We start from the raw sequence: 26936 nt of genomic DNA, 5'->3' as shown, positions 1-26936 counted from the left end.
CCCGGTGGAAGGATGCAGGCTGAATATTCATTAGGGTGGGGGGTGGATGGGAGCAGGAGAAGGGAAATGGCAGGCAGCCAGGGACGCTCACTGCATCCCATCTCTCAAACTACCGAGATGTGGGTTTTTTTTTTCCCCTACAGCCTCCTTGGAAGAAGGACAGTGAAACTGTCCTGTTGTGATATGAAATATGACCACAATAACTAGGTTAGATAATAAACTATTCTTTATTTGCTAATAATTGTCAGCTCACAGGGTCTGTACACGTATTAACACTGAAACATTAAAAAAAAAAAAAAAAGAAAAGAAAAAAGAAAGAAACGTTTGCTTTCCACGCCGTCGTCGCCTAAGGGGAATAAAAAGAATTCGGAGGCTGCATAAAACTGTAATTATGATGCAACACAGCCAGGAGAGCTAACAAAGAATCTGCTTTCCCTTTGTGTTGTTAACTGAGTTAGTTCTTCCAACTTTCTGCTGCTGACAATGGTAACACTGGGCTTCGCTGAATGCTGGGTGGACAGGTAAGCCTGGGGGCAGGTGGCCCGAGGGGGAATGCACACAGCTGTGCTATAAGGCTGACTCTAGAAGGAGGATGGTCATCATTTTCCCTTCATTTCTCTGAAAAGGAAAGGAAGACATGTTTATGAGCAGTATAATTAACAGCTGGGTACCTTGTTGAATTAAGACATTATCACTGGATGAAGTTTTTTTAAAGGGGCAGCTAAAAAACTCCAAAGGCGAGTGACATGCTATTTCTCCTTTGGTGAAATTAGCCAATTAAAGTCAGATTTAGATGTGTGTGTGTGTATATATATATATATACACAAACACAGGTTTATTGCAAAGCTGCTGTCAGGTGTGTTCACTGGCCCCAATGACTGAGGCCATAAAAGTCACCATGGAAAGGGAAAGAGAGCAGAGGGGGAAGAGAAAACTCAGAGAAAGAGAAGGAGAGAAAGGAGAGACCAAAATGTCTGGATTACATAGGGAAGAGCCTCTGACAGAAGGGCAGCCCAGTCACTGGGCTGAAAAGTTCCGGGTTGGGAGCAGGGCATGCCATGTAGGGACTGAGGGATGCTGGGAGAACATGGACACCAGGTCTGCTTTGGTATGTAAAATATGTCCTAGGGTATGAAATCAAACAGTGACCCAGTGGGGAAGAAAAACGGACTTTACGATAAGAACTGAAAAATACTTGCTGGCAATGTTGAAGTAGAAGTTAAATGTATTTGGCTGAATTTCATAAAGGAAATCAATGTTCCCATTAGCTAAATCTAAGGTCATCTGAGTTCGTTTTCTAGTCCTTGACAATGTATAAGCTCCAACACCCCCATTCTTTCAGAGTGAGTCACAGCTGCCTCACCTTCCTTCCACCCCGCCTCTAGCCAGCATCCTTCCAACTCCCAGATGTGCACACAACCCTTTGTGTTCAGGTTTTTCCTCCCACATCTTCCTGGGGGAATAGGAGAGGGTGTGGCAGTGCTGGTCTGATTCCCTTACAGTTCCACTCTGGGGTCAGTCCCTCCTCTAGCTTTTAATGGGTGGCCATTCACACCGTGCTGGTTCCAGTGAGGTGGAGAAAGTTCCATGAGGCAATGCCACTACATCTGATATCACCTCCTCCCCAAATGATACTCAAGTGAAACTTCCCTCTCTCCCCACCCCCACAATATGTAGACAAAACCAATGTCTTCCTTCTCCATCCAGACTCATAAGTAGAACCTGGATATGAAGGAGACCCGAGAAAGCCATCAGCTGGAAGCAAACAGTAGTGTGGTATTGAAAAATACAGAGAGGTGTGAAATGTTGTAAATAGTTTGGGCAATGAGAAATAAACCCTGGAACCACACACATGCTAGGCAAGGACTCCATCCACTCAGGAATTTTGATTTGGTTGATTTGGTTGATGAATGCAAGGATCAAGGGCTTAGTATCTACACTTTTTTGAGGTTCCCTAACTCCCTTTCCTCATATCCTTCTGTCTTAGCCCTTCATATTTGCTTTCTCAAAAAGGGTACCATCTCCAGAAAGGAAAGATGAAGGTTACAGAGCTCTATAACAGAGCCCCAATGGGTTCTGTCTTCAAATAATAAAATATGTGCAACATGGAGGGGACTTCTCCACAGTCTTTCTGGTACTTTGAATGAGAATAGCACCCCCCCCCCAATATAAGCTCATGTATTTGTACTGTTATCACCAGTGGTATTATTTGAGAATTAGAAGGTGTGGTTCTCTCTCTCTCTCTCTCTCTCTCTCTCTCTCTCTCTCTCTCTCTCTGCCTATGGATCAGGATGTAGCACTCAGCCTACTACTCCAGCATCATGTGTGCTGCCATGATGATAACAGGACTACACCTCTGAAACTGTAAGCTAGTCCCTAATTGAATGATTCCTTTTCTAAGAGTTGCCTTCGTCATGGTGTCTCTTCACAGCAATAGGGCAGTAACTATGACAGTCCTCTTCCCAAAGCGAGAAATCCCACTCTTCTGAGCCACCCACCACCCAGCCCTTTCTCCACTTGAATGTGAGCATAGCAGTGGGCACACTCAGGTGTCACACTGACTTAGAATTCTGAGCTGCCTCTTCCTACGTGACGGCCCGATTTGTCAATGCCACTTTGTGATGCTCTTCTTACATGCTTCCGGTAGAATCTTGGCACGAAGTGTATCTTGTCATCACTTAGATGAGATCCAGAGCTACCAAGACATCTTCCCTAAGCCTGAATCCTTCAACACAGCAAAGCCAGATCTCCGGTGGCATGTCTGTCCTTCGTACCCTGCATCTTGTTTGTGGAGTCTTGGAAGCTTACCTTTGGCATTACAGTCTAGACATTTACATAAGAACTTATGAACACAGTGTTTTTCAAAGCATACTTTGGCATTTCATGTCATGAAAATAAAAGACGTAGGTTAGTATCCTCACCATTCTCTTGTCAGTAGGTTTTAATAAGGTTAATTTCAACATGGGATGGATGGATGGATGGAGGGGACTGGGTGGGGAGGGAAACAGGAAGGATTACGTGTAGGGAGGAGAGAGAGAGGAGGAATGGGGGGAGGGTGTTGGAGGAATCCCTGGGATGAGCTAGAAACCTAAGACAATGGAAACTCCCAGAAATCTACAAGAGTGACCCTAGCTAAGACTCCTAGCAGTGGGGGATATGGAGCCTGAAACAGCCACCTCCTGTAATACAGGAAAGACTTCCAATGGAGGATCTGGGACACTAACCCAGCCACAAAAATCTTCTACCCACAATTTGTACTGGTTATAAGGTATCCAAGAGTAAAGATAAAGCAGAAATTGAAAACATGGCCAACCATAGATTGGCCCAGCTTGAGAGCCATCCCATGAGAGTCCACTCACGACACCATTAATGATATTCTTCTATACTTGCAGTCAGGAAGCTTTACCCAGCAGCTAATGGAAACAGATGCAGAGACCCACAGCCAAACACTGGGTGGAACTTGAGGAATCCTATGGAAGAGTGGAAGGAAAGATGGAGGAAGCCAGAGGGGTCAATTACACTAAAGAAAACTGACAGAGTCAACTAAGAAGGGCCCATAGGAGCCCACAGATAATGAACCTCCAATCAAGAGCATGCATGGGAGAGACCTAGGCCCTTGGGCACAGATGTAACATTTGTGTATCTCGGTCTGGTCTTCCTGTGACACGCCTAATGTCAGGAGCAGGGGCTGTCTCTGACTCTGTTTACTGCTTTTGTGTCCCTTTCCCCTAATGGCCATGATAGATTTGCCCGGTCCTACTGCAACTTGATATTCTGAGGAGGGTCAATATCCATGGGAGGCCTCACCTTTTCTGAGGAGGAGGAGAGGGCACGGAGGGGGCGGGGGGGAGAGGAAAGACTGGAAGGAGAGAAGAGAGGAAGTTTTGCTAGAGATGTAAAGTAAATAAATAATTTTTTTAAATTGTCAATTTCAATATTATAGTGGAAGACAGCATTGTGTATCATTCAACAGCCTATAAGCAGCTCCTCAGATATGGCCATTCTGCCTCTAGAACCCGAAGGCTTCCAGACCATTAGCTATGATAGTCAATTTACCAATTGTCTTAGTTAGGGTTTTACTGCTGTAAACAGACACCATGACCAATGCAACTCTTATAAAGGACAACATTTAATCGAGGCTGGCTTACAGGTTCAGAGGTTCAGTCCATTATCATCAAGGTGGGAACATGGCAACATCCAGGTAGGCATGGTGCAGGCAGAACTGAGAGTTCTACATCTTCATCTGAAGGCTGCTAGCAGAATATTGGCTTTCAGGCAGCTAGGATGGGGGTCTTAAAACCCACACCCACAGTGACACACCTATTCCAACAAGGCTACACCTCCAAATAGTGCTACTCTCTGGGCCAAGCATATATAAACCATCCCACCAATTGCCAGAGTTAGCATTTATTTGCCCTTCCACATAACTTCATAAAGAATTATTTTCCAATAAATTATTTAATCTATCTGGGACCTGCTTTCCCTATCTATAAAACAGCTGTGACAAAAAGAAGATGCACCAAGAGAATAGAACCCTTCAAGGATCTACAAACTTTCTGAGCTCCTGGGAGAAGGTGAATGTATAGCGATCATCAAACTTCTGTAACAAAACAGCAAAATCTGGCTGGTCAAAACCACAGAAATTTATTCTCTCATAATTCTAGAGGCCTGGGGTCTGGGGTCAAGGTCTTGACAGAGTCCTGCTTCCTCTGGAGGTGTTATAGAAGGGCCTTAACCAGGCCTGTTACCCAGAGGACTCCAGAAGTTATTTAGTTCAAGTCAGCATGAACCTAGTCTTTATACGGAGTTCTCCATGTGTAAATGGCTGCCTCTTCTTGTGTGTACATTTGTATGTGCATATTCATGTGTATGTGCACATATGTGCATGAGTATGTAAGCTGAGGTTGGCTTCAAATGTCTTCCCCAATTATACAATATTCTTTTATGCATATATTTGACTGGGGGACTATCCAATTTCAAGGGACCCGAGGCTAGTGCCTTCTTCACATTTGCACCTCCATATGATACCATGCACACAAACACAGACACCACACACACAAACACAGACACCACACACACAAACACAGACACCACACACAAAGATGCTATACATAAGCATAAAGATACTTCACACAGGAACACACAAACAATACAAACATAACACAGACAACACAAATAAGTAGATACCATACACAAACACAGAGATACCCTACACAAACACACAGAGACACGCACACAGGCGCTACACACACAAACACAGAGACACCACAAAGCTATACATGTGTGATACTGAAAACTCACACAAAGATACCCACCCACTGCTCATTGATAGCCCTCCTAGTGTGGTGCTGTGCCCGCTAGGTTATAGACGCACACAGAGAATGAATTTAGCAGCCCTGCTCCGATGACTGCCCTTCTAGAATCTCATGCAGTCACACACATGCACAATAGGCACACAATTGCAACCATTGAAGCTTTTCTTGTACATAATAGGATGGGAAAAATCCATAATTCCTGGGATTAGGAAATGTTCAAAGAGTTTACAGATTACCCATGCTGCCAAATGTGAGTCAGCTGCTTTCCTTTAAAAAAAGGACCTGATTCTGCAGATGTTGCAGTGTCCTTGGAAAAATGCCCTCCAAATGACTGCTGAGAGGGGAAAGCAGGATATTCAATTACAAGTAAATGCTAAAATTCTCCAAAATGCTTTTTATCTCTTAATTTTAAGTTATTAGGGTGTGAATTCCTCCGTAAAATCCTTGTGTGCATTCTTAAGTTTTGTATAATGAATAGGTCCTACCTTTGAAATTAAAAACAAAATAAAATAAAAATCAAGAGCCATGGGAGCAAGGGGAGGCTCTCTCATACTTCCCCTCCCCCCCCCTTCCTTCATGGGTTCCCGACTCTACCTCTGCCACTTCAAAAACAGACAGTACTATATGTGCAAGCTGCCCCATGTCAAATGTGCTTTTCTTTGGTAGGAGAGGATGCTGTGCGCTCATTCCTCTCTGCTTCCTCCTGCTCTCTGCCTGCTCCTACCTCCTGCCCAGAGAGTCACAATTTGACTCCACAGAGACCTGCTGAGGTTCAACCTCTCTTAGCCAGAGTTCAATTCTAGCAGAATGTGGAGGAGTTGATCAGGGATGCGGGCCTCTGTGGCACTCTTCCAGTTCAGGCAGTAATGGTAGAAGCGTACAGAGTCTTCCCACATGCTTGGAATCCTGGCTCTGAGCTGGAAGCTGCACAATTCTGTTTATCCTCTTGTTAGGGCCAAACATGAAATGGCTTGAGCTGAAGGAAGTGGCACAGATGTCATTATTTATGCGAGTCGAAGGATGTATCCGTAACTTCGATCCCTGTATCAACCTAACTTTTAAGTCCAATGCACACAGCAGCAGATGAAACTGCTGGAGTGTGGACACCCATGTAGGCCCACAGGGTGGGTGTCTCCTTCCTGGTATACATGGGGATAAGCAGACTGGAGGGCAGGTGGGAGAACAAGGGAGCAGCCTTCCTTTCTAGATGAATGATTGATTGTTTAGAGAGTCACATAGCCAGAAAGAGGAAAGTCTGGTTAATAGGCCTTGGATTCCCATCTTTGCAGGCCTTTCTTCTCAGCAAGACAAGAATGTGAAAGGGGACGACTGCTGAAGGCTCTTCCAGCCTTTTGTCTCCAGCCTTTACACTACAAGACTCGCTGCTCAGTATAATACCCTGTGACTGTTGCTGTTTTGTATTCTTTCTCTTGCCCTCTTTCCAAAAGCCTCTGCCTCTCCTTCCCGTTCCTCCACAGACAATGGACCATTTAACAAGGACCGGTGGCTTTGTTCCATCTCTCACCTATACTAATGTCTCTGGATGAAACACCACAGGGCCATCTCTGATGAATATTAACATCAAGCCTCTGTCCTCCCTGGTGGCATCAGTCTCGCCTCGAGTTTCACCCCCAAAATGGCCTCCTCCTGCCTGTCTTCTCTTCCTCTTTCTCACACCCCCACAAGAGCTCCTTTCTGCCTACTCTCCCTGCACCCATACTTGTCTCCTTTCCCAGACACAGGCAAGGTGTCCCCACCCAAGACAAAGAAAGGCTCCTTTGTTATACCTGCAAGATCCTAAATATTATCACCATTTAATTACTGCCATCCTCCAGGCTAACTTCTTGGCAACAGCTCCTCTCCAGTTAAATAGGCTGAACGTTTTCCCAGAGTGGCTGCTTCCATTGGGGATAATTTGTGAATGGAGACTAATTTGGGGTGTTGCCACTGGTATAAAGAGGTGACTTCAAGGTAGCTGAGCCTTAAAAGACAAACAGTGAATGGAGGCAGAAGGGTACAAATTTCCTGATGGCATAGATCATTTTTGGGAACAGACATCCATCTCAGATTTAGTGTCATTGGCACAAACCAGTGGGCTGCATTATTAACTGGCTAGGATTCAATTCATCTCCCTTTTACTTTCTTTTTTTTTTTCTAGTACAAGGAGAGCAAGGTCACATTCATGATGTCAGGAATTATTCTTTTGGTGTGTGCTCAGATAAAAGCGTGACTTCAAGTGTTTCAGCAGGTTCAGCCAGGACTGCCTCGCAGACCTACAGAGGTGTTAGAATATCTTGACTTCTGAATTAGGTTCTGATCTAAAGATGTTTTCCACACCTAGAACAACAGCCCCAGCAGGGCTGTCCACTCCTAGCCTTTGTAGGAATCTTGAGTTGTGCTGTTTGCCTCCAAAGTTACCTGGTCAGATGGTGACCTAGTTTTCTCAGAATATTCTCATGAGAAGTGACTAGATGTTGGCTGCTTGTGTGCCCACTGTCGTGGTTCTTTGGAGTAGCCTGTTTTGGCTACCAAGTTTATGAAGAGGGGTGGGAGTGGGGGATGGGATGGAATAAATGACAGCTTGCTTGTCATCTCTCTCCATTTTCAAACTGGTAGGAAGCTAATGCTTGTTGCAAGTCTTAACATTGGGAATTATATTTAGAAGATCCGTTGCTTTCCAGAAGAGCTAAGGTACCAAGAAAACTTACCACAGGGCCGAGGGAAGTGGACAAACGAAAATCTGAGGTAAAGAAAAAAGTCCACAGACACAAATTGTTGTGTTTTGTAAAAAAGGAAAGGAAGCCAGGGATGTGTTTGGTAGAGGCATAGTATAGTGTGGGGTAATAGTGTACCTCTGCAGGTCCATACTGAGGCATCCCTTCCTTCTGAGGTGCCAGCCACGATGGATGGGTGTAGAATAGAGTTTGTTTAGTGCATGGGGAAGAGATTTGAGGGGGTAGTAAAGAAGGAGAAAAGGGAATGGGGAGAGAAGGTAAAGAGAGGGGAGAGGGGAAGAAGGGAAGAGGGCAAGAGAGCAAGAGAGTGAGGAGGGGGCAAACAGCCCCTTTTATACTGAGTCAGACATACCTGTTTGTTGCCAGGTAACTGTGGGGCAGTGCCTAGAAGAAATGTTAACACAAATAAATGACAGTATGTCAAACAAGGAGGGGAGAGAGGCAAAGAGGGCACTCCTCACTACAGGGAAACTCCCCTTAAAAAAGAATAAAGGCTGAGCTGGATGGTGGTGGTACACTCTTTTAATCCTAGCACTTGATAGGCAGAAGCAGGCAGAATGAGTCCCAGGACAGCCAGGTCTACACAGAGAAACCCTGTCTCAAAGCAAAACAAACAAAGATAAACGCCACACCTATGTCACACTATTTTGTGACTTTTAATGTGATAGACAAATAAAAATTATTTTCCCTCTGTATTTTTTTCTACCGCCAGCTCCAACATGCCTAATATCTGTAAATATCTGTGTTGATTATGCAAAATTGCCACTGTATGATATGATGTAAGATATGCACATAGCCACTATAAATCTGTGTAGACATGAGGACTATAAAGTACACAGGTGGGGACACAGAGGAAATCACAAGACGAAAGTTTATGGACATTTATAGCGCTACTAGAAATGGTACCCAAGAGGCCCTGATGACTAAGGTAATGGGATGGGGGTGGGGGACTCGGGCTGTTTTTTTTTTTTTTTTGAGAATTATCATATCCAGAGCCTTAAAGCTTTCTTTATGGTACTTATCATCAATATCTCCATGCTGGCATTACCCAATTTGCTCTGATGTTGAAAACTCCTAATGGAAGTTTGAGACTCCTCGCTTAAGGATGGGTTTACACTTTAATAATTACAACATGGACTGATCCCGCAGTGTGACTATCAGAGTACAGTTATGCAAACTTAGGTGGCACAGCCCGCAGCTTCCGAAACTGTGAGTCAGGAGCCTATATGAAATCATGTGACTAAAGGTGGGTGTTGGGAACATTTCAGCAACAGTAAAAGGTTTCCAGTTACACAAAAACTGAAAATTCAAACTCAAGCACCTAATGAGCCTTGTGTGTTTCCGGCTGGGTTCACCAGAGTTTCTTCACACAGCTTCCCTGCAGCCTGTGTTCTGAACACACAACCTGCTCACTTTACATTAAACAGGCCCTCACGTAAGCTGGTGCTAACCAACGCAGCCTGAATCCTTCAGCGCAGATTCTAGGATATTGCATGCGCTGCAGTGTTTTTGCTGTTATTATTTAGTACTTCCTTCTGCATTTACAGAGACACAATGGTTCGATTACAGAAAACCAAGACATTTAATATTTTCTTACCATCATTCATCAGTATGTGGCTATCACATTAGCATAGTTTGGGATTGTGCTCTGGTAGAATGCTTGACTTTAAAAACTACTGTTTAAGGGGCTTACATGAACGTCATAAAAAGTCCTTGGCATAAGGTTCAGACAGAATGTCCATCAATTTCTGAAATGACTATGAATACACTTCTGCCATTTGTCCTGTGCATTTATGCAGATCAGTGTCGTCAGCCTGGATGCTTATAAAATTGAAATATCAGTCAACTCTGAAAAATATCAATAATGCTGTGCACTCCGCAGCATCAAGTGCTCAGTCAAAATTCAATTCTTTATGTAAAAACAAGCACAGGCATCGGTCTCATTAGCACAAAATTTTGTTTTCATTGTGAATGAGTGGTAAAATTAGTATGTTAAATAATTGTTTTAAAATGTATTCCACTACCAGTAAGTGTTTGTTTTGCTTATCTACTTCATACACTTATATTCTCAGACAAAAGTGAGGGTCACAAGTGGAAAAAAGTAAAATAATAATAATAATAGTAATAATAATAATAATACAGCCTGTTTTATTCTTAGACTCTATGGTGTATACCATTTTGTATGAGACTCTGAAACCAAACCACTATTATGACATGCAAGACTTTTAGATGTATTTCTAATTAAATGTATGTATTTTTATTAGTTGTATATCTGTGTTATTATAGTTGATATAGCATGCATATATGAGGCATTAAGTATAGTAAGATGTGGAGAAAGAGGAACATGTCCTCAGTGCTGGTTGGAGTGAAATCTGGTGGCACCACTGTGGACATCAGTGTGAAGAGTCCTCAGAAGGCTGGAACTAGATCTGCCATATGATTCCGCTACCTATCTGCTGGGCACACACCCAAGGAATCCTATATCCTAGGATAGAAATACCTCTGCATCCGTGTTCATTGCTGTTCTCTTCATAGTAGCTAGGGAGTAAAAACATGCTAGATATCTATCAATAGAAGAATACATAATGGAAACATGGTACATATACACTGTGGATTTTTTAAAAAATGTATATACTTTTATTTATATGAGTACACTATAGCTGTCTTCAGACACACCAGAAGAGAGCATCAGATCCCATTACAGATGGTTGTGAGCTACCATGTGGTTGCTGGGAACTGAACTCAGTACCTCTAGAAGAGCAGTCAGTGCTCTTAATCGCTGAGCCATCTCTCCAGCCCCACACAGTGGAATTTTGCTCATCTGTAAAGAATAAAATTATGAGAATTTTATATAAGTAAAAGGACCAGGAATCAGTTGCCCTGAGTGAGGAAACCAGAACCAGGAAGACAAAAATCATGTATTCTCTCTCATATGTGCATACTAGCTTTTCTTCAGGTATGTGTTCAAACTTCTCGGCTCATAGATATCAAAAAAGTAGTAAGGGACCAGAACATGGTGGGGAATTTCATAGGAGGATGGATAGAACACAGGTAGTGTGAAGGGGAAAGAGGAATAATGGAATAGGAAGGATTAAATGGTATAGAGGGTAGAAGGTAGGAGAGAGGAAGAGTGGAGGAAGAGAGATAGCTAATACCAAGGACATTTGAGAAGGAGATATGGAAACCTACTTCTGTATGAAGCTTTCTAAAATACAGTCATATCCACCTGTAAAAGGAGTTTCAGTGGAGTTACCCTACAATAGGGAGGCCAATCCCTATCCCAGATCTGGGATCGAACAAGATGTCAAATAAAAAGCTCAGGGCTAGGTTTCGGTTCCTTCCTTTTGAGTTATTGATCAGTACAGTCCCATAGGCTCTTCCCTACAATAGACATTACAGGGTAGTGCCAAAGGTCAGGGCTACCCTCCAGAAAACCTGAGTGTCAGACCCTGTTGCCGAAGCCACCAGCTACTTGAGCCACAGGACCTGGAGAAATCAGGTTGGTACCAACCTGGAGGTTTTGTCTCTACTTAATAGCTTTCACAGTACTGGAAGGCTCTGTGTATGCTATGTGAGGAGCAATGTGTTCAATACTTACCCAGCTGTAAGTCCTACGAGCTGCTGAGTTATCAATATATGCTCACCAGTGCAATACTTGCACAAATGTTATGGGAGCAACCAACCATTTTCTGGTTGGGTTGAAAGCCCTGTTCCACAGAATGGAACCCATGGCTGGTACTGTTAACTGGGCCAAGATTCGGTAGGTGGGTCATAAACTCTGAGGAAGAACCTATTCTTCTTACTCTGCTAAGTAGACAGAGTATGAAGTCTCCCTGCTAGGGACCTAACCTTATACCCATAGGCTTGTGCATCTCTCGTCCCTCCCTCATCCTGATGCTTTCTTTCTGCAGTAGATGGCTACTTAACAGAGATGCACGACTGGTCAACATATAGAAAAATAAAGGACTATGGAAAGCTCAGCCCTAAATGGAACATCTGTGTCACGCCCTGTGCTCCCAAGACTTATGACTCATCGTGGAAGAAGGGGCAGAATGACTGAGAGCCAGAGGTAGTGGACATCTGGCAAAACGTTGTTCTCCAGATATGACAAGGCTGTAACACACAGGCTTCAGCAGCTGTGAGTGCACGGGAAATACTAGCACAAGATCAAACCAGACTGGATCCCACAAGGAATGTGTTTGGTTTGGTGCTTATGAAGTGGGGTGGGGATGGAGGGAAGTTGATCAGGACGGAGGGGGAAGGAGAGGGGAGAGAGGAGGAAGAGGGAGAGGGGGGAGGGACAGGGGCAGGGACAGGCAATTTTCTTTAGTGATGCAGCTGTCAAAAAGCTACCCATGCTCCAGTATATAACCCTACACCCTCACATATACTGACAGCATTAAATGGACTCAGTGAGTTTTAACAAACAGACAAACAAAGCACCAATGTGTGGGTTGGGAAAGTAGTAGTAGAGGTGGGTTGGGGAAGGATTGGAGGGAAGGGAAAGTGGGTGAGGATTTGTCAAAATACATATACATGCATGGAATTCTCAAGCAGCAACAACAACAACAACCAAAGTTTAGAGAAAATAAAAAGCATCACAAAAAGAAACACCAGTAAGAGCCTTAAGAGCTCCTCCTCCATGTCACTGCATCTCCCACCTGAACCCCACAGCACGATGCACAAATCCCTTACTGTAGAGTAGCCAGGGGCACCAGGCCTTAAAGAAATGGGCCAGAGAAAAGTGCATCACTGACAACCCAGAGATGCTAGCCTCCTCTGTGGACCACTGATAGATATACAAGCCTCCACTGTGGACAGCTAAGAGATATGCTAGCCTCCTCTGTGGACCACTCATTGATACCCTAGCTAGCCTCCTGTATGGGGGTCTTGATGAGCACCACAGCCGGCTCCTGGAAAGCTCAGGCTCCCATGAAGTTCTGGACTTTGGAATGCCTGAAGGTTAGGGTCAGAGAAATATAAGGACTTGGGACAAGCCAGTAGCCTTCCGCGTTTCATTTTACTGGTGACAATAATGTAAATATCTGAATCTGCCTCATTTAGCTCTACACCCATTTGAAGTATCGGCTTTTTATGGTTCTCCAAATTATAATGCTATAACTTGGAACAGTATAGAGAAAGAGGCCCTGTATATGGCCTAAGTTCCTGTCCGAATTGTTTCCACTGTCTTCTCATGTGACCAACTCTCTGATTTGCTGCCATGCAGGATATGAGCTGTTCCTATGAGACCTCTGGGCCAGGCCTAAGGCAGTTCCTCAGAAAACATTCTCTAAAATCCTTTCTCAGGAGCTTCTCAGAGGCTTGGCTATCTGGTAGATGGGTCAGAACAGATGCAAGGCATGTTTTCCTTTCTTGTTCTGTCTCAGAAAAACAGACAAAAAGCCTTTTATAAGAACATATGCCCTCCTTGAACATTTCTTTTTAAGTAAATACTCTATGAGGTGGTGTTCTTAAAGCAGAGCTATGGTTAAGTGGCTATACTTAATAAATTCTAATTGCTCAAGTGCTTGCAACCCTGGGCAGCAAATAGAGAAATTGGCATAATTGCGATTATAATTTCCATCAGTGGTTATAATGCAATTATCCCCGAGTAATGCTCTATGCTGGAAAGATGCTGTTAGAATCTCTGTAAGAAATGAGGACTGTGTGCCCTCCCACCAGGGCTCACATCATGCACAGAGACAGTCTAGCCATGGGCTTCCATCTTCAGCCTCCTAGGACCTCATTTGCCTGTCAGTCAGAGACTGCGGGATCATTTGAAATGCATGCAAGGATATATTGCATGAAGAACTGCATCTGCCCAGGAGAGAGCACCGGGAACAGATTTTTACCTTTGTCAGAAATGAACACACAGAGACAGAAAATACAAACGATATGAGACAAGAATCTTAATGAAATGGTCACTATAACAGAGATGAGAAGCAGATGAGATGAGACTAGGCTCTGTCCTGAAAGAGAAACCCAGGCAGAGGTGGGTGGACTCCCTACGACACGGAAATGGAAATGAGAGTCTAAAAGACCAGGCAGTTTCTGGAAAAAGACACTCAGAGAAGAGACGGGTGCGCAGACAGGACCATGGAGATGTGAAGAGTTCCCGTGCACCAGATGAGTCTTCAAGCATGTGAGGATTCTGCACAAGCTCTGAGAGGATTAGGTTAGATAACAGCAGCCATTGCTCATCAGGAATCAAGAAGGCTATCTCCACTCCCAACTAGTCTATCTGGAAAAAAAAATCAAAAATTTCAGGGGGCACAGTACAAATAATACCCATAGAATACATTACTCAGTAGGGGTAAATAATCTACCCCAGACCAAATATTGCTCCAGGAAGATAAACCTCACAACACTATACCTGAGAGCCCTGTACAGCGCTACATTGTGACTTACACCCTTGGCTTTTAATTATCCTACTCTGAGCCTTCTTCTTGCTTGGAGTTGCTAGGTTTATTTTGGTGTCCTGTCTTGACTTGCCTTCTGATATTTTACCTCACAGAGATCTCAAATTGCTAAATATATGTTTACTTCATCTGGGAGATAGATAGAACTCTACCACAGGCCCAAATTCTGCCCCTTGGGTAGAGTGCTGCGTAGTCATCTCTCCCTGAGTGTGAGCAAGATTTGTGACTATGATGCCATATCACATTATGATTTTTTTTTTTATGGCAGAGGAGAATTTGAAGATGCAATTAAGAGTCCTACTGAGTTAACCTTAAGTTAATCAATAGAAAGACTATTCTAGATGAACCTGACGTAATCAGATGAACGCTTTAAGTTATGTTAGAGAAATTTGAAGCTAGACAGACTCGCTGAATCTCACAAAAGTCAGCTCTGGCTGCCATCTTGACTCAAATTCATTTAAGGCCAAGCTCAAGAACCAGCTGGGCCTTGCCTGGACTTCCGACTTACAGAACCGTACATGAGCAATGGTGATGCCTAAGTATCTATGTCTGTAGCAATTTGTCACATTGCAAAATCTAATGTACTTAATTAACATATTAAATGCAATAAATGAAATGATATTTTAAGTATTCAAGTATTAAACATTAGATTTTACCCTATTATTTATTCTAAAATATTTTAAATAAATACACTACAGAAAATGTTTTAGATGACTAAAATAAGTCTAGTGTCATTCATCCTACCTGGAACCACGTGTTAGAAAAGACGGTCCAGAGCTAGGGACGGTGATCTACACCTGTGATTCCAGTGAGGAAGGAGCTAAGACAGGAGCAGTAAAAGTTAAATGCTAGCTTGGGTCATATAGCAAAACTTAAAAAAATAAGAAGGGAGGGAGGGAGGGGGTTGGGGGGAGGGAGGAAGGAAGGGGAGTCAGCTAGTCAGCTTGGGTACTTCATATCTATGCAAATGCTATTCAAAAGGTTTAATTATAACTCAATGTATTTTCTTTCCTTTCCCTTTTTTTTTCTTTTCTCTTGGGGTGGGGGTGGGGGGATAGACAGGTTTGTAAAGGAACAGCCACAACTGCCAGGCTACTCTGTATTTTCTAACAAAGCTTTTTATTGGGTTTCTCTTCTTCCTCTGAATCTCTAATGTAGTAGTCCAACAATCCAACAATGTCTTAAAGTTTCAAACCAACCTACATCAATTCTTCAACCTCATTGAACCCTATAACCCGTATGTGCAGAATTGCAAATGCTTCGTCACATCTAATCCCTTTCTTTGTCCAGTTGACTTGCTCTCATCTTGCTATATTTTCCCATTATTCATCTCCACAAGAATCATTCAACAGGGACACAAAACACAAACCAACCTGCTCTACTTGGTAAGCTGGAAGAAACTGTTTCATAGTCATCCACTAGCAAGCTAAAGTCACCACGAAACAATTCCCAAGTGGGACAAATGTCAAAAAGTGTGACACCCATATGCAATGTGGGAGGAGTCATAGCCATCTAGTACATGTGTAGACGTCGTGGAACACACTGAAACAGAACAGCATATTTCTTAAAATATTCTAGGGAAACAGCTGTAGCCAGATAGGGGATCGCTAGCTATAAATGTTAGCCTCATTAAGATTCACAGTGATGATGATGACCCAAGTTTATACAGCAAAGAGACTCTATAAGGCATCTGACCCCAGAATTGTTTGAATGCTTTCTGTCCAAGTTTTACGACAGAGCTCAGGAAGAGATAAAAGAGTAGTTCTCAACCTGTGGGTCGAGACCCCTGTGGCAAACCTCTATCTTCAAAAACATTTGCATTAGGACTCATAACAGTAGCAAAATTACAGTTATGATACAGCAACAAAAATGATTTTATGGTTGGGGATCACGATAATATGAAGAAGTGTATTTAAGGGTCATAGCATTAGGAAGGCTGAGAACCATTGAGATAAAAGCAGGTGTGTGCTTGTCTAACAGGACAGGCAGAGTCATGGAGGGGGTGCATACTAAAATCCCTAGAAGGAGGAGCTCCAGGTTTCCAAAGATAAATAAATGATAAGGACAGGGAGGTATTAATTACCTTGATTAGATCAGTGTTTATTCAATGCATGCCAAAAATGCTAAAATGTCACACTGCACCAGATTAAGTAGGAACAATTATTTCATGTCAATCTCCCAACTTCTAATAAATGTTCAGTGGTACAGATCTCCAAATTAAAACCTTTTTTTTCTATTGGGGAAGACAATTACACAGACAGTGTAAAGATGTTCACCAGGGATGGAAGAGGAAACCAGGGGGTTATTATTAGTGGCGTTTGAACATCAGTTTTATCAGATGAGAAACCTTATGAAGGTGGGTAGCCACCGTGGTTACACAACATTATGAATATTTTTAGCATCACTGAACCGTTTATTTAAAAATGGTTTCAATAATAAATGTTATCTCTCTGTTTTAGTACAATAAAACAATTGGGAGGAGGGAGGGAACCCTGGAAAATGAAATGTTTCTGCCCAGAAAATATTTTGGGAACTGTGGTTTAAATTCTTTGTATGTTTATTTATCCTGTCTCCTCTTTCCAATGACACCGTGTTCCAGGTCAAATGGTGATCATGTGGCCCACGGTGAGAAAACCTCCTGGTATAACTAGTGGGAACTGCTCGGCCACCTTCCCTTCCCCCAGCTGTGTGATGCAATGGTGCAATTCTGTCTCCTCAAAACCAGACATCCTCTCTCACTGGAGGATTCCAGGGGTGGCTTATCACTGCAGAGCACTCTGTAGACATTCTCCAGACGACCACCATGTGCCAGGCTTAGCACATTACTAAAGCAACAAGCATCCCAGCAGGACACCCACTTTGCAAGGAAGACACTGCCATGCCAGGGAAGAATCCAGGAAGAATTATAACACTGGGGCTTCTGAGAAAGCTGATTAAGTGGCCTGACTGGAAAGTGACTGGCATCCTCAGGGCAGAGAACCTCCAAGGAGCTGGGAGGTGAGAGCTGTAGGGATGACTCAGGCAGGAATCTGGAGAGAGCAGGGTGGGGCACGTAATTCACTGCCTAAAACCCAAAGCCAGTTCCCCACCTTCCAGCGGTACAATCGGTCCCTGATACTTCAAGTTGAGAACGAAGCAGGAAAGGAGGAAGCCCAGGAATCAGAAAGACGGAATGACTTTGCATTTAGCATTGATTCGAAAATGCTAAATTACCTCTAAATTACCTCTTCACATGCCTGATCTAAAATTGGAATCCACCCTCTAATCTTGAGCATTTTACAGTTTTTGTCCACCACACCCCCACCCCTCGCCCCCATCTACCCTCCCGGCATGCATGTGACCCTAAGGCACGCGCGCGGCTCACTTGTCAATGCCTGCGTGCGCAAACTTGTCCACAGCTACTGTCATTGTCATTTCTTCCTCAGGATTTTGAGTTTTGTTTCTACCCCACATGTCGGGTTTAATGGCCGTGTAAAATGTCTTCAGCAAGATCATCTTGGAGGGTTCGCACTGACAGGAAAACTTACAGTGTGTTCAGGTAGGCGAGGGACCCAGAGCTCGTACCGTCCTGATTGTTATGTGTGAAATGAATAGTCTTTCTGAGAAAAAGGTTTACTATTACATAGCGGCCTCACAAAAAACAAATCAAGTATTTTACAGCTTTGTTAGTCCAGGCAAGGGCACCCTAGCAATGCCCGGGCCATTTGTTAGAATGACAGAATCTCGGGTTGTATGGATACCCACTGACTCTGGTTATACTGAGGTGACTTCTCCATCCAACTGTCAAAACTACCACCTCTACCTCGGTCTTATTACAGCGCTTTCTTCTCTTTTATTGTCTGTGAACTAATGATGGAACTTAAATATAAAGGGCACGTGGGACTCAATTAGGCATGGCCGGTGACATCTCTGCAGGCACAATGTGAAATAAAACCACCTTCTTCAGTGAGGGGGGGCTGGCAGCCAGGAAGATGGGTAGTCTCCTAGGAGGACCATGAACACCAATAAAACCATGAATCACCCGAGACCTTGGTGCTGTGACACAGCTGGCTGAGAGGAGCCCCACCTGCGGACTGTTGTAGTGGGGATTTGGGAGTTAGTTACATGTGATATCTACTAATAATGATACTCAACGTAGTCCCTCTTGTGGAGGGACCTGGGCACGGAACCCATGGCTTTGCGTATGCTGGGTTGGCGTTGTGTCAATGAGCTACAGCCTCAGCCTTCAATGAATTCTGTAGTCAACATTTGATTTTTTTTTTTCCTTAGCTCCTCATGCTGATCCCTTACTATTGAGAAGCACAACAAACCCTGTAGGGAAACACTGTGAACTAAGACCCGATGTTTGGGTGGTAATGGCTTTTTACTTATAGAGATGACATTTACCAGACTAACCTGGTTGGCAAGTAGCCGAGTTGGGGACCGGACTCTCCAGATTCTGGCTTTGCTTTGGCAATTCTAAGTGGGAAGATAGTGTTGGTGACATTTTATGCAAGAGAATTGGGGGTCCAGTATGCTCAAGAGACTCAGATTCTGAGCTGTCCTGTGAGCCAATTAATTGCCTCTTCATCTAAGCCAGTTCTCAACTGCTGACACCCTTTAATACAGTACCTCAGGTTATGGTAAACCCCCAACCGTAAAATTATTTTCATGGATACATTATAACTTTAATTTCGCTTCTGTGTGAATCGAATATTTTTTGAAGACGGAAGTTTGCCAAAGGAGTCTCGACCCACAGGTTGAAAATCATGATCTAATTCATCTCTTGTCCTTCTGCCCCCAGCTCCTCAGTAAAAGTCGACATGCTCATTTATGATTTTATGAGTTTTCTGGCATAGCGTTTATTTGCTTATTTATGTGGTGTATGTACGTGTTCACATGTGTGTGCATATGGAAGCCAGAGCTGGATGCTGGGTTTCTTCCGTGGTCGCTCCCCACCTTGTTTTTTGAGTCAGGGTTTCTCACTGAAACTGGATATCCTCCATCCATCTAGGCTTGCTGGCCCAGGAGCCAGAGGGATCCGCCCACCTTTGCTTCCCCCTGGTTCTGGGGTTACAAATGCACTGTAGCCAATGCCCGCTTTTACATGATTGCTGGAGGTCTGAATGCAGGGTCTCACCCCTACACAGCAGCCACTTTACTGAATGGCCTATGTCCAGCCCTTTGATACATTTTTGAATAAGTGATCAGATAATTAGGTGAACCCTATTAGAAAGAATGTGCATGTAGGCTTATGTTTTTCAAAACCTACTTTAGTAAGGGTTCTCAAATTCTTTAATCTCCCTTTTAAACCCACCACCCACCAGAGGTAGTGGAAGAGAGAGGTGAATTGGAAACAGGGATTGTGGACCTGTTTAGAAATAATTCTTTGGAGCCATTTCTATCTTCATTGTTGTTGGCATTTCATCTAGGCTCCGCCCCACAGTTACCTGGCAACAGCCAGATGTGCCTGACTCATAAAAGGGACTGCTTGTCCCCTCCTCGCTCTCTTGTGCTGGCTCTTGCTCTTGTTTCTCACCTTCTCTCTCCATTCCCTTCCCCCTCTCTCCATGTGGTTCTGTCTCTGTGTCTGTCTGTCTCTCTGTCTGTCTCTGCCTTTCTCTCAACTCCTCTCCCTGAATAAGTTCTATTCTATATTGTCCTGTGGCTGGTCCCTCAGGGGGTAGGAATGCCTCAGCACGGGTCTGCAGAGGCACCCCCTTCCCCTACACCACATTGCGCCCCCAACCAAACATATCCTTCTTTTCTTTTTCTTTTTATAAAGCACAGCAATTGTCAGTTGTCCAGTCCACTAGCAAAAGACCAACTTGAACCAGCAGCGAGCAGCTGCAGTCCAGTCCACATGGCAATCACCACTCAGAAACCAACAATGGCTGCTCAGTCCAGAAGAAACGGCAAGACTCTGCCAATGGGCCCAAGTCCATGGACGCAGCTAGAAGCAACCAGACCACCACCTTTGGTACATCTTTCTCTGCGAAGTCACAACAAACAAAGATCAGTGAAGAAAGTGAGGTGAACCAATGCCACAGCATTGTCAGTACAGAGCAGAAAGGTGAAGCCCAACAAAGACCAGCAATGTCAGAGCATCAGCCACTGTCTGTTGGGTTATATCTCTACTCCTTCCAAAATCGGGTACCCTCTCAAGCATTCGCTTCACCAGTCAGCTTCTTGAAAAACACCTGTCTGTCTCCAGAGAAACACCCCATGACACAACTGGGTCTCCCATGAAACCAGAAATTCCCACTTCATGTGAATCACTGGGAAATGCTGGAATCCAATACAAGAAGTAGGGCTGGTGGGTAGTCAACACCTGCCACACCTTTGACCCACTGGGGTTTTCATTCAGAGTCATCTTTCCCCTGGTGGGATCCCAGTGAGCAACTGAACAGGTAGGGATGTGGAAGCCGGGCTACTCCTGCTCCGTGTGGGGATCCTGTGATGGCAACTGCTCGGAGGCTTCCTGACAGCCGGGCTGAGACTTAGTGCCGCTGTGCAGACTGAGAGCTGCCTTCCAACACTGCCTCCTCCTCACCTTTTACCGCGTCACAGCTACATCAGAGCATTTTCTCCTGCACCGTTTCCTCCAGTCTTTCTAGCACACACAGAGTTCCATCTTGACATCTGCTTCTCCAAGGGAATCCATCATTAGGAGCTAGAGAGATGGCTCTGCGGTTAAGAGCATGCACTGTTTTTGTGGAGGACCTGGGTTTGATTCCCAACACCCACACAGTTGCTCACAGCCATCCATAACTCCAGTCCCGGGACATCTGACAGCCTCTTCTGCACATATGTGTAGATAAAGCATTCCTACACAAATAAGTGTAACTAGATCCCAGCCCCAATGGTTCAAGGCTTCCTTTTATCTGTGTTCCATAGCACATTCATTTTTGATGCACTTATTGGAAATAATAGCTCTTTCAGAGTTTGGGGGATGTTTGTTCCCCCCCCACCCCCCTGCCCCCCGAGGTGCCAGCATGGGTTTAAACCCTTCTTAGCAAGTGATGCAGGGAAATTGTGCTGGAGAGGAGCCACAGCCACGGCATGGCACGCATGCTGTCTGCAGCTGCTTTCTGCTCATGGCAGAATGAAGCAGTTGCAAGGGATCTTTGCCGTAACTGCAGTTCTCTGCCATAAATGCTTCTCCAGTTTTGCAGATCTTGTGCACCTCTTTGGAAGGCTTCATGTTCCATGGCAGTGGCTTTCGTATCTCCAATGCTTCTCCCATCCCATGCTTGCTGAGCTGAAAAGATTCTTGCAAGGCTCTGAACATGCCCCGTTTGGCAGAGAAGGAGAGATGCTGGCAGAATCTCTCAGGTGATTTCCCTCCTTGTCCTTTGGTTCCAGGTCTAGCAATAAATCAAAACCTCCAGTTCCCATTGTTGGAGCTGAACAACAGTTGCCAAAGTCACCCTGTCCTATTCTGTGAAACCTGTGCGAGAACATCTTTGTTGGGATCATTATGCAAAGGATCTTGGGAAATGAAGGTCATACTATACTGGATTACCTGGGTATGCCCTGGATGTTGTCACATTGTCCTTAAAAGAAGGAGGCAGCGGAAGATCCAACAGGCATGAGGCAGAGACTGGAGCGATGCCCCCACTAGCAAGAACAGTAGAAGAGAACAGTGAGCAAGCTCTATCCTTGAAGAGGGGGCGGGGCAGAACAGACCTGAGGCTTTCAGATCCCCTGCCTCTACTGGAAATTACATCCCACTGCCCTAACCCCAACAGACACCTTTGAAAGAGCTCTCTCCTCTCCTTCCCCTTTCCTCTCTTCATCCCCTTCCATCCCTTCTCATCTTCCTCCTACTCCTTCTCTCCCCTCCTTCCTCTCTCTCCAAAGCAAGACATATATTGTAGGGAACAAACCATTACAAACTTCTGCTGGTTCTCCAGCTTCTGTCTGTATTTTGGGTCACCCCAGTAAAGATTGTCCCAGGACGCTCCAAAGGAGTCTTTTCTCAGAGGAACCTGGGGCAGGGGCAGGGGGTGGGGGTGGGGGTGGGAGGACTTCCTATAACCTAGCAAGGGTTTCCTCTATGTATCTTCTTGGACCCTAACTGACCAGCTCCATTCATGGCAGTCAATCAAAATGCTAATTATTAAGTGACCTGTCGCCCCAGCAAAGCACCTACCGCTCTGTGCTTTGAGGTACATGGCTGACTTTTGTAAGTCTGCTTCCTCACACTTCCTTCTGTGAGGTACTTATACAGCCATCCTCATTTTTACATGTAAATAACCTATGGTCCTGAGTATGAATTATTTCAGCAGCCAAAATGACAGTTGTCCCTGGTATACATATCTCAAGCTCTGAAAGGATTTGAGGAGACGAAGCTGCCTCTTAACAGCAGCCCGGGCACTCTGATGCTGGTGCTGTGATAATTTTCTTCACGATTTCCCACCTCTTTCCACCCAAATTTAGTTAACAAAAGAACAGGTACCCAGCCAGGTACAGGGTATTTTACTCCCTGAGATGTGCTGACACCTGCTGGCAGATGAAAGAATAACACCACCAAGGAATTTCATAAAAAGCCCTTGTGGGCCTTACAGGAAGTAGTAGGTTGAAGAAGGCAACCGAAACTTACTTGATGATAGTGATGAAGACAGGTCAGAAAGCCCAAAAGGATACCAGGGAAGCTGAGCGGACCCGGAGTCTAAGGTTAAGCATCTAGCCCGGTCGGACTCTCCACGAAACCTCACAAACCCTCTATTGCCCGGTGGCCACAAACAGCTTGGGTCCTGAGATGTAAGCGATAATACCTTTCACCTAAAGCCAGTAACAGAACTGCACAGGCATCCACCGGGTAATGCTGAGCAACGCCTCACTCCCGCTTTCCTGTCACATGTTCTAGAGCCATCTATAACCCAGTTACTGTTGATGCAAGGTGTGTTTAGGTGGTGTCTCAGTTAGGGTCACTAATGCAACGATGGAACAACACGACTAAAAGCAACCTGGGCAGGAACGGGTTAATTTGGCTTACACTTCCGCATCACTAGAGGAAGTCAGGAAGTCAGGTAGGGCTGGAACACGGAGGCAGGAGCTGATGGAGCGGACATGAAGGGGGACTGCTTACTGGCTCTCTCCCCAGGGCTTGCTCAGCCTGCTTTCTCATAGAACTCAGGACCGCCTGCCTAGGGAAGGTACCACCCACAATGGACTGGGTCCTTCCACATCAGTCATTAAGAACTTGCTCTACAGGCTGATCTGATGGAGGCGTTTTTTCCAACTGGGGTTTCCTCCTCTCAGGTGACGCTCATCTGTGTCAAGTTGACATAAAATTAGGCAACACAATTGGCCCTTTGTCAATTGACACACAATGCTTTTAAGACACAACCCTTCCATTTTGTGGTTCATCCCCAAGATCTCAGATAGATAAACATCACGAACATAAAACATGTTACAAACTTAAATTTTCACAGTCTTTACCAATTCAAACACTTTAAGAGCTATCTCTGTAAAATTCAATGTCTCCTTTATACATACACACACACACACACACACACACACACACACACATATATATATATATAAAACTTTTATTTATATGAGTACATTGTAGCTGTCTTCAGACACATCAGAAGAAGGCATCAGATCCCAGTACAGGTGATTGTAAACCACCATGTGGTTGCTGGGAATTGAACTCTGGACCTCTGGAAGAGCAGTCAGTGCTCTTAACCACTGAGCCATCTCTCCAGCTCCCCAAGGTCACTTTTAAATCTAAAATCTTGTCTAAGAACAGTCTCTTAACTGTGGACTCCTATAAAATAAGCTAAATACTTTCTTACTTCAAGAGGGAAAAAATAGCACACAGTCACAATCTAAGCAAAGCTAAGCCGTACTCCAACAGTATAAATAATTCAATGTGCAGTATCTGGGATTCACTCACAACATCCTGGGCTTCTCCCAGGGCCTTGGGTCACTTCTTCAGCTCTGCCCTCTGTAGCACACATGGCTTATCTTGTAAGCTTGGCCAGGACCCATGGCTGCTCTTCTTGGTGGTCATCCCATGATACTGGCATCTCCAAAATGCTGGGGTCTTCTACTGCAACCAACAGCCTCTCCTGGACTTTCTTAATGTTGCAACGCTTCAACTTTTCTTCATGGTCTCTTCATTCCTAGGCTTTCGCCTGCCACTGAGGCTGCACTTTCACCAATGGCCTCTCCTGGACTCAGTGCCAAGCAAGCCTCACCTGTTCTCTGTGGCCCCCTCATGACTACCCAGTACCACCGGGGTGACTCTCATCCATGCCCAAACTTGGCTGTCAGTACAAGGCAGAACCTTGGCTGCCTCTGAATACAGCTGGCATGTGATGACTCTAAGGACACACTTCCCAGATTTCACCTCAACGATGCTGGCCTCTTCCTAATCATGGCTGATTCTTTGGCCCCAGCCTACCAGCATCCACTGTCCCAGCAAAGTAAAGGTTTGTCTTTAGTGGTTTTGGTCTTTTGTTAATCACAGAGAATTCTTCAGCTTCATCTGACCAGAACCACAGATTCTTAACACATAAGGCCTGGTAGAATCTTTGCTTCCCTCTGAAACGTCACAAGCCAGGCCTCCATCATCTGCACTGCTTTCAACACTCTTATCTTCCAAGATCCTATAGAACATCCCACGGAGATCTCAATACTCTGGGCTTCTCTAGCCCAAAGTTTCAAAAATCCTTCCACAATCCCCCCCTAAGCAACATGGCCAGGTGTCTCACATTATCCCACTATGCTGATCCCAACTTCTGCCTTCCGGTTGCTATTGCTGTGATGACACACACTGTGACCAAAAGCAAGTTGTAGGGCAAAGGGTTTATCTGTCTTACACTTGAACTCTCATGGTCTATCACAAAAGGAAGTCGGAGAAGGCCGTCAAGCAGGGCAGGAACCTGAATGCAGAGGCCATGGAAGGGTGCTGCTTATTAGCTTTCTCTCTATGGGTTTCTCAGCCTGCTTTTTTATAAAACCCAGGACATCCAGCCTAGTGATGATCTTACCCACAATGGAATGGGCCCTCCCCTCCCCCACACTAACTAATTAAGAAAATGAGGTGCAGCGTGATCATACAGCATTTCCTCAACTGGGGTTCCCTCCATTCTCAGAGGACTCTTGACTGTGTCGAGTTGAAATAAAATTAGCCAGCATGGGTGGATACCAAACAGCAAACAAACAAAGAAAGTCAAGTCACACAAAGCTATCTGGGCATTCAAAGTAATGAAGTACTGCTTCAGTTCAGGAGATAGAGCCAGAAAGACCAGGCAGGAACCACACTGCAGAGCTCCAGCTTATAGGAGCTTCAGCCCTTTTCCATTCCTTAAGCTTGGTTGGGAAATCTGGGCCATGAGTTAGCAGGCGCAGGCTCATCCTCTCCATGTTACCTGGTCTACTCTCTGCCAGGCATTTTGTATGTCCCTTGATCCCAAATAATGATGGTAATATTCTTGTTTGTTGAACACATATGTAAGCTGAGTATCATGTTGCATAGCTCCGTGGCTCTGTAAAATCACTGTGAAATGTGGCCTTCATTCCCTTCTCACCGCTCTGAGATCTGCAGCCCATAGAAAATTGTAAGCAGAGACCGTACACCAAGAAAGACACATCAGGATTTGCTGACATTTAATGAGGCCATGCTGTCATGGTCTTTGACCCATGCCAGGGGATCATTTCCAGCACGACAGAAGCAAAATCGCAAACATCACCTCTCTTAAAACGTGGGGTGCGTGGGGGAAACTCCTCCCTTAAGGGAAGATAACTTCAGTGTACCTTGGTCCAGAACCTAAAATGTTATCCATAGAAGCACATGATTTTCATTACTATCCTGATAATAACTCAAGTTTGTGTTATATTGATGTAAAACTAGCTAGCACAATATAATATTAGAATACCCAGCTCAAGGGGCTGGGTGGATACATGCATGTGAGACAGACGTAAGGAAACACAATGAATTCAGAGGCGCTACTGAAGATTCTAATATTATGGCCAGGTTCTGAACTGGTGTAGCTGCTGTGAGAAACGGTTTGGCTCCTCAAAAAAGCTGAATACAAGATTTCCTTATGGTCCAGCAACTCTGTGCTTCTGCAGAAATCAAAAGGACTGGAAACAAAAGGCCTCAGGTTGATGTGCGTGCACACACATTTGGGTACTGCGTTAATTACTTTCACATCACTGTGGCCAAGCACCTTGCAGAAGCAACGTAAAAGAACAGAGACTTACTATAGCCCATAATTCGGAGGGTCTATGGTGAGAGGGGAGGCATGCAGCTGGCATGGCCAGGCTAAGTGATGGGAGTCTGCTCTGGAAGTTTCTTGAAGTGTTGACTAAGAGACAGAGTGCCCCAGCTCAAAGTGGACTCTGGGTATAACCCATGAAGACCAACCTCAAGGACCCAGGTTGACCTAATCCTTAAAAGTTCTACAACTTCCCAAAACGATGCCACGAGCTGGAGACCAAGTATTTTCAACACAGGAGCCTGTGAATGG

The 26936-nt window shown here is 44.6% G+C and overlaps 1 long non-coding RNA gene across 1 annotated transcript; it reads left to right on the top strand.

Annotated features, from left to right (window-relative positions):
• Nucleotides 1-416: 416 nt before the first annotated feature.
• Nucleotides 417-19289, top strand: 5430403N17Rik (RIKEN cDNA 5430403N17 gene). Its single transcript, NR_046181.1, has 3 exons — nt 417-521; nt 11962-12188; nt 17069-19289. It is a non-coding gene; the product is annotated as an RIKEN cDNA 5430403N17 gene (long non-coding RNA).
• Nucleotides 19290-26936: the final 7647 nt, after the last annotated feature.

Source organism: Mus musculus, chromosome 8, assembly GCF_000001635.26.
Source record: "Mus musculus strain C57BL/6J chromosome 8, GRCm38.p6 C57BL/6J".
In the NCBI taxonomy this organism is placed as follows: domain Eukaryota; kingdom Metazoa; phylum Chordata; class Mammalia; order Rodentia; family Muridae; genus Mus; species Mus musculus.
The sequence above is the reverse complement of the archived record's forward strand: the minus strand, read 5'-3'. Positions and strand labels throughout refer to the sequence as shown.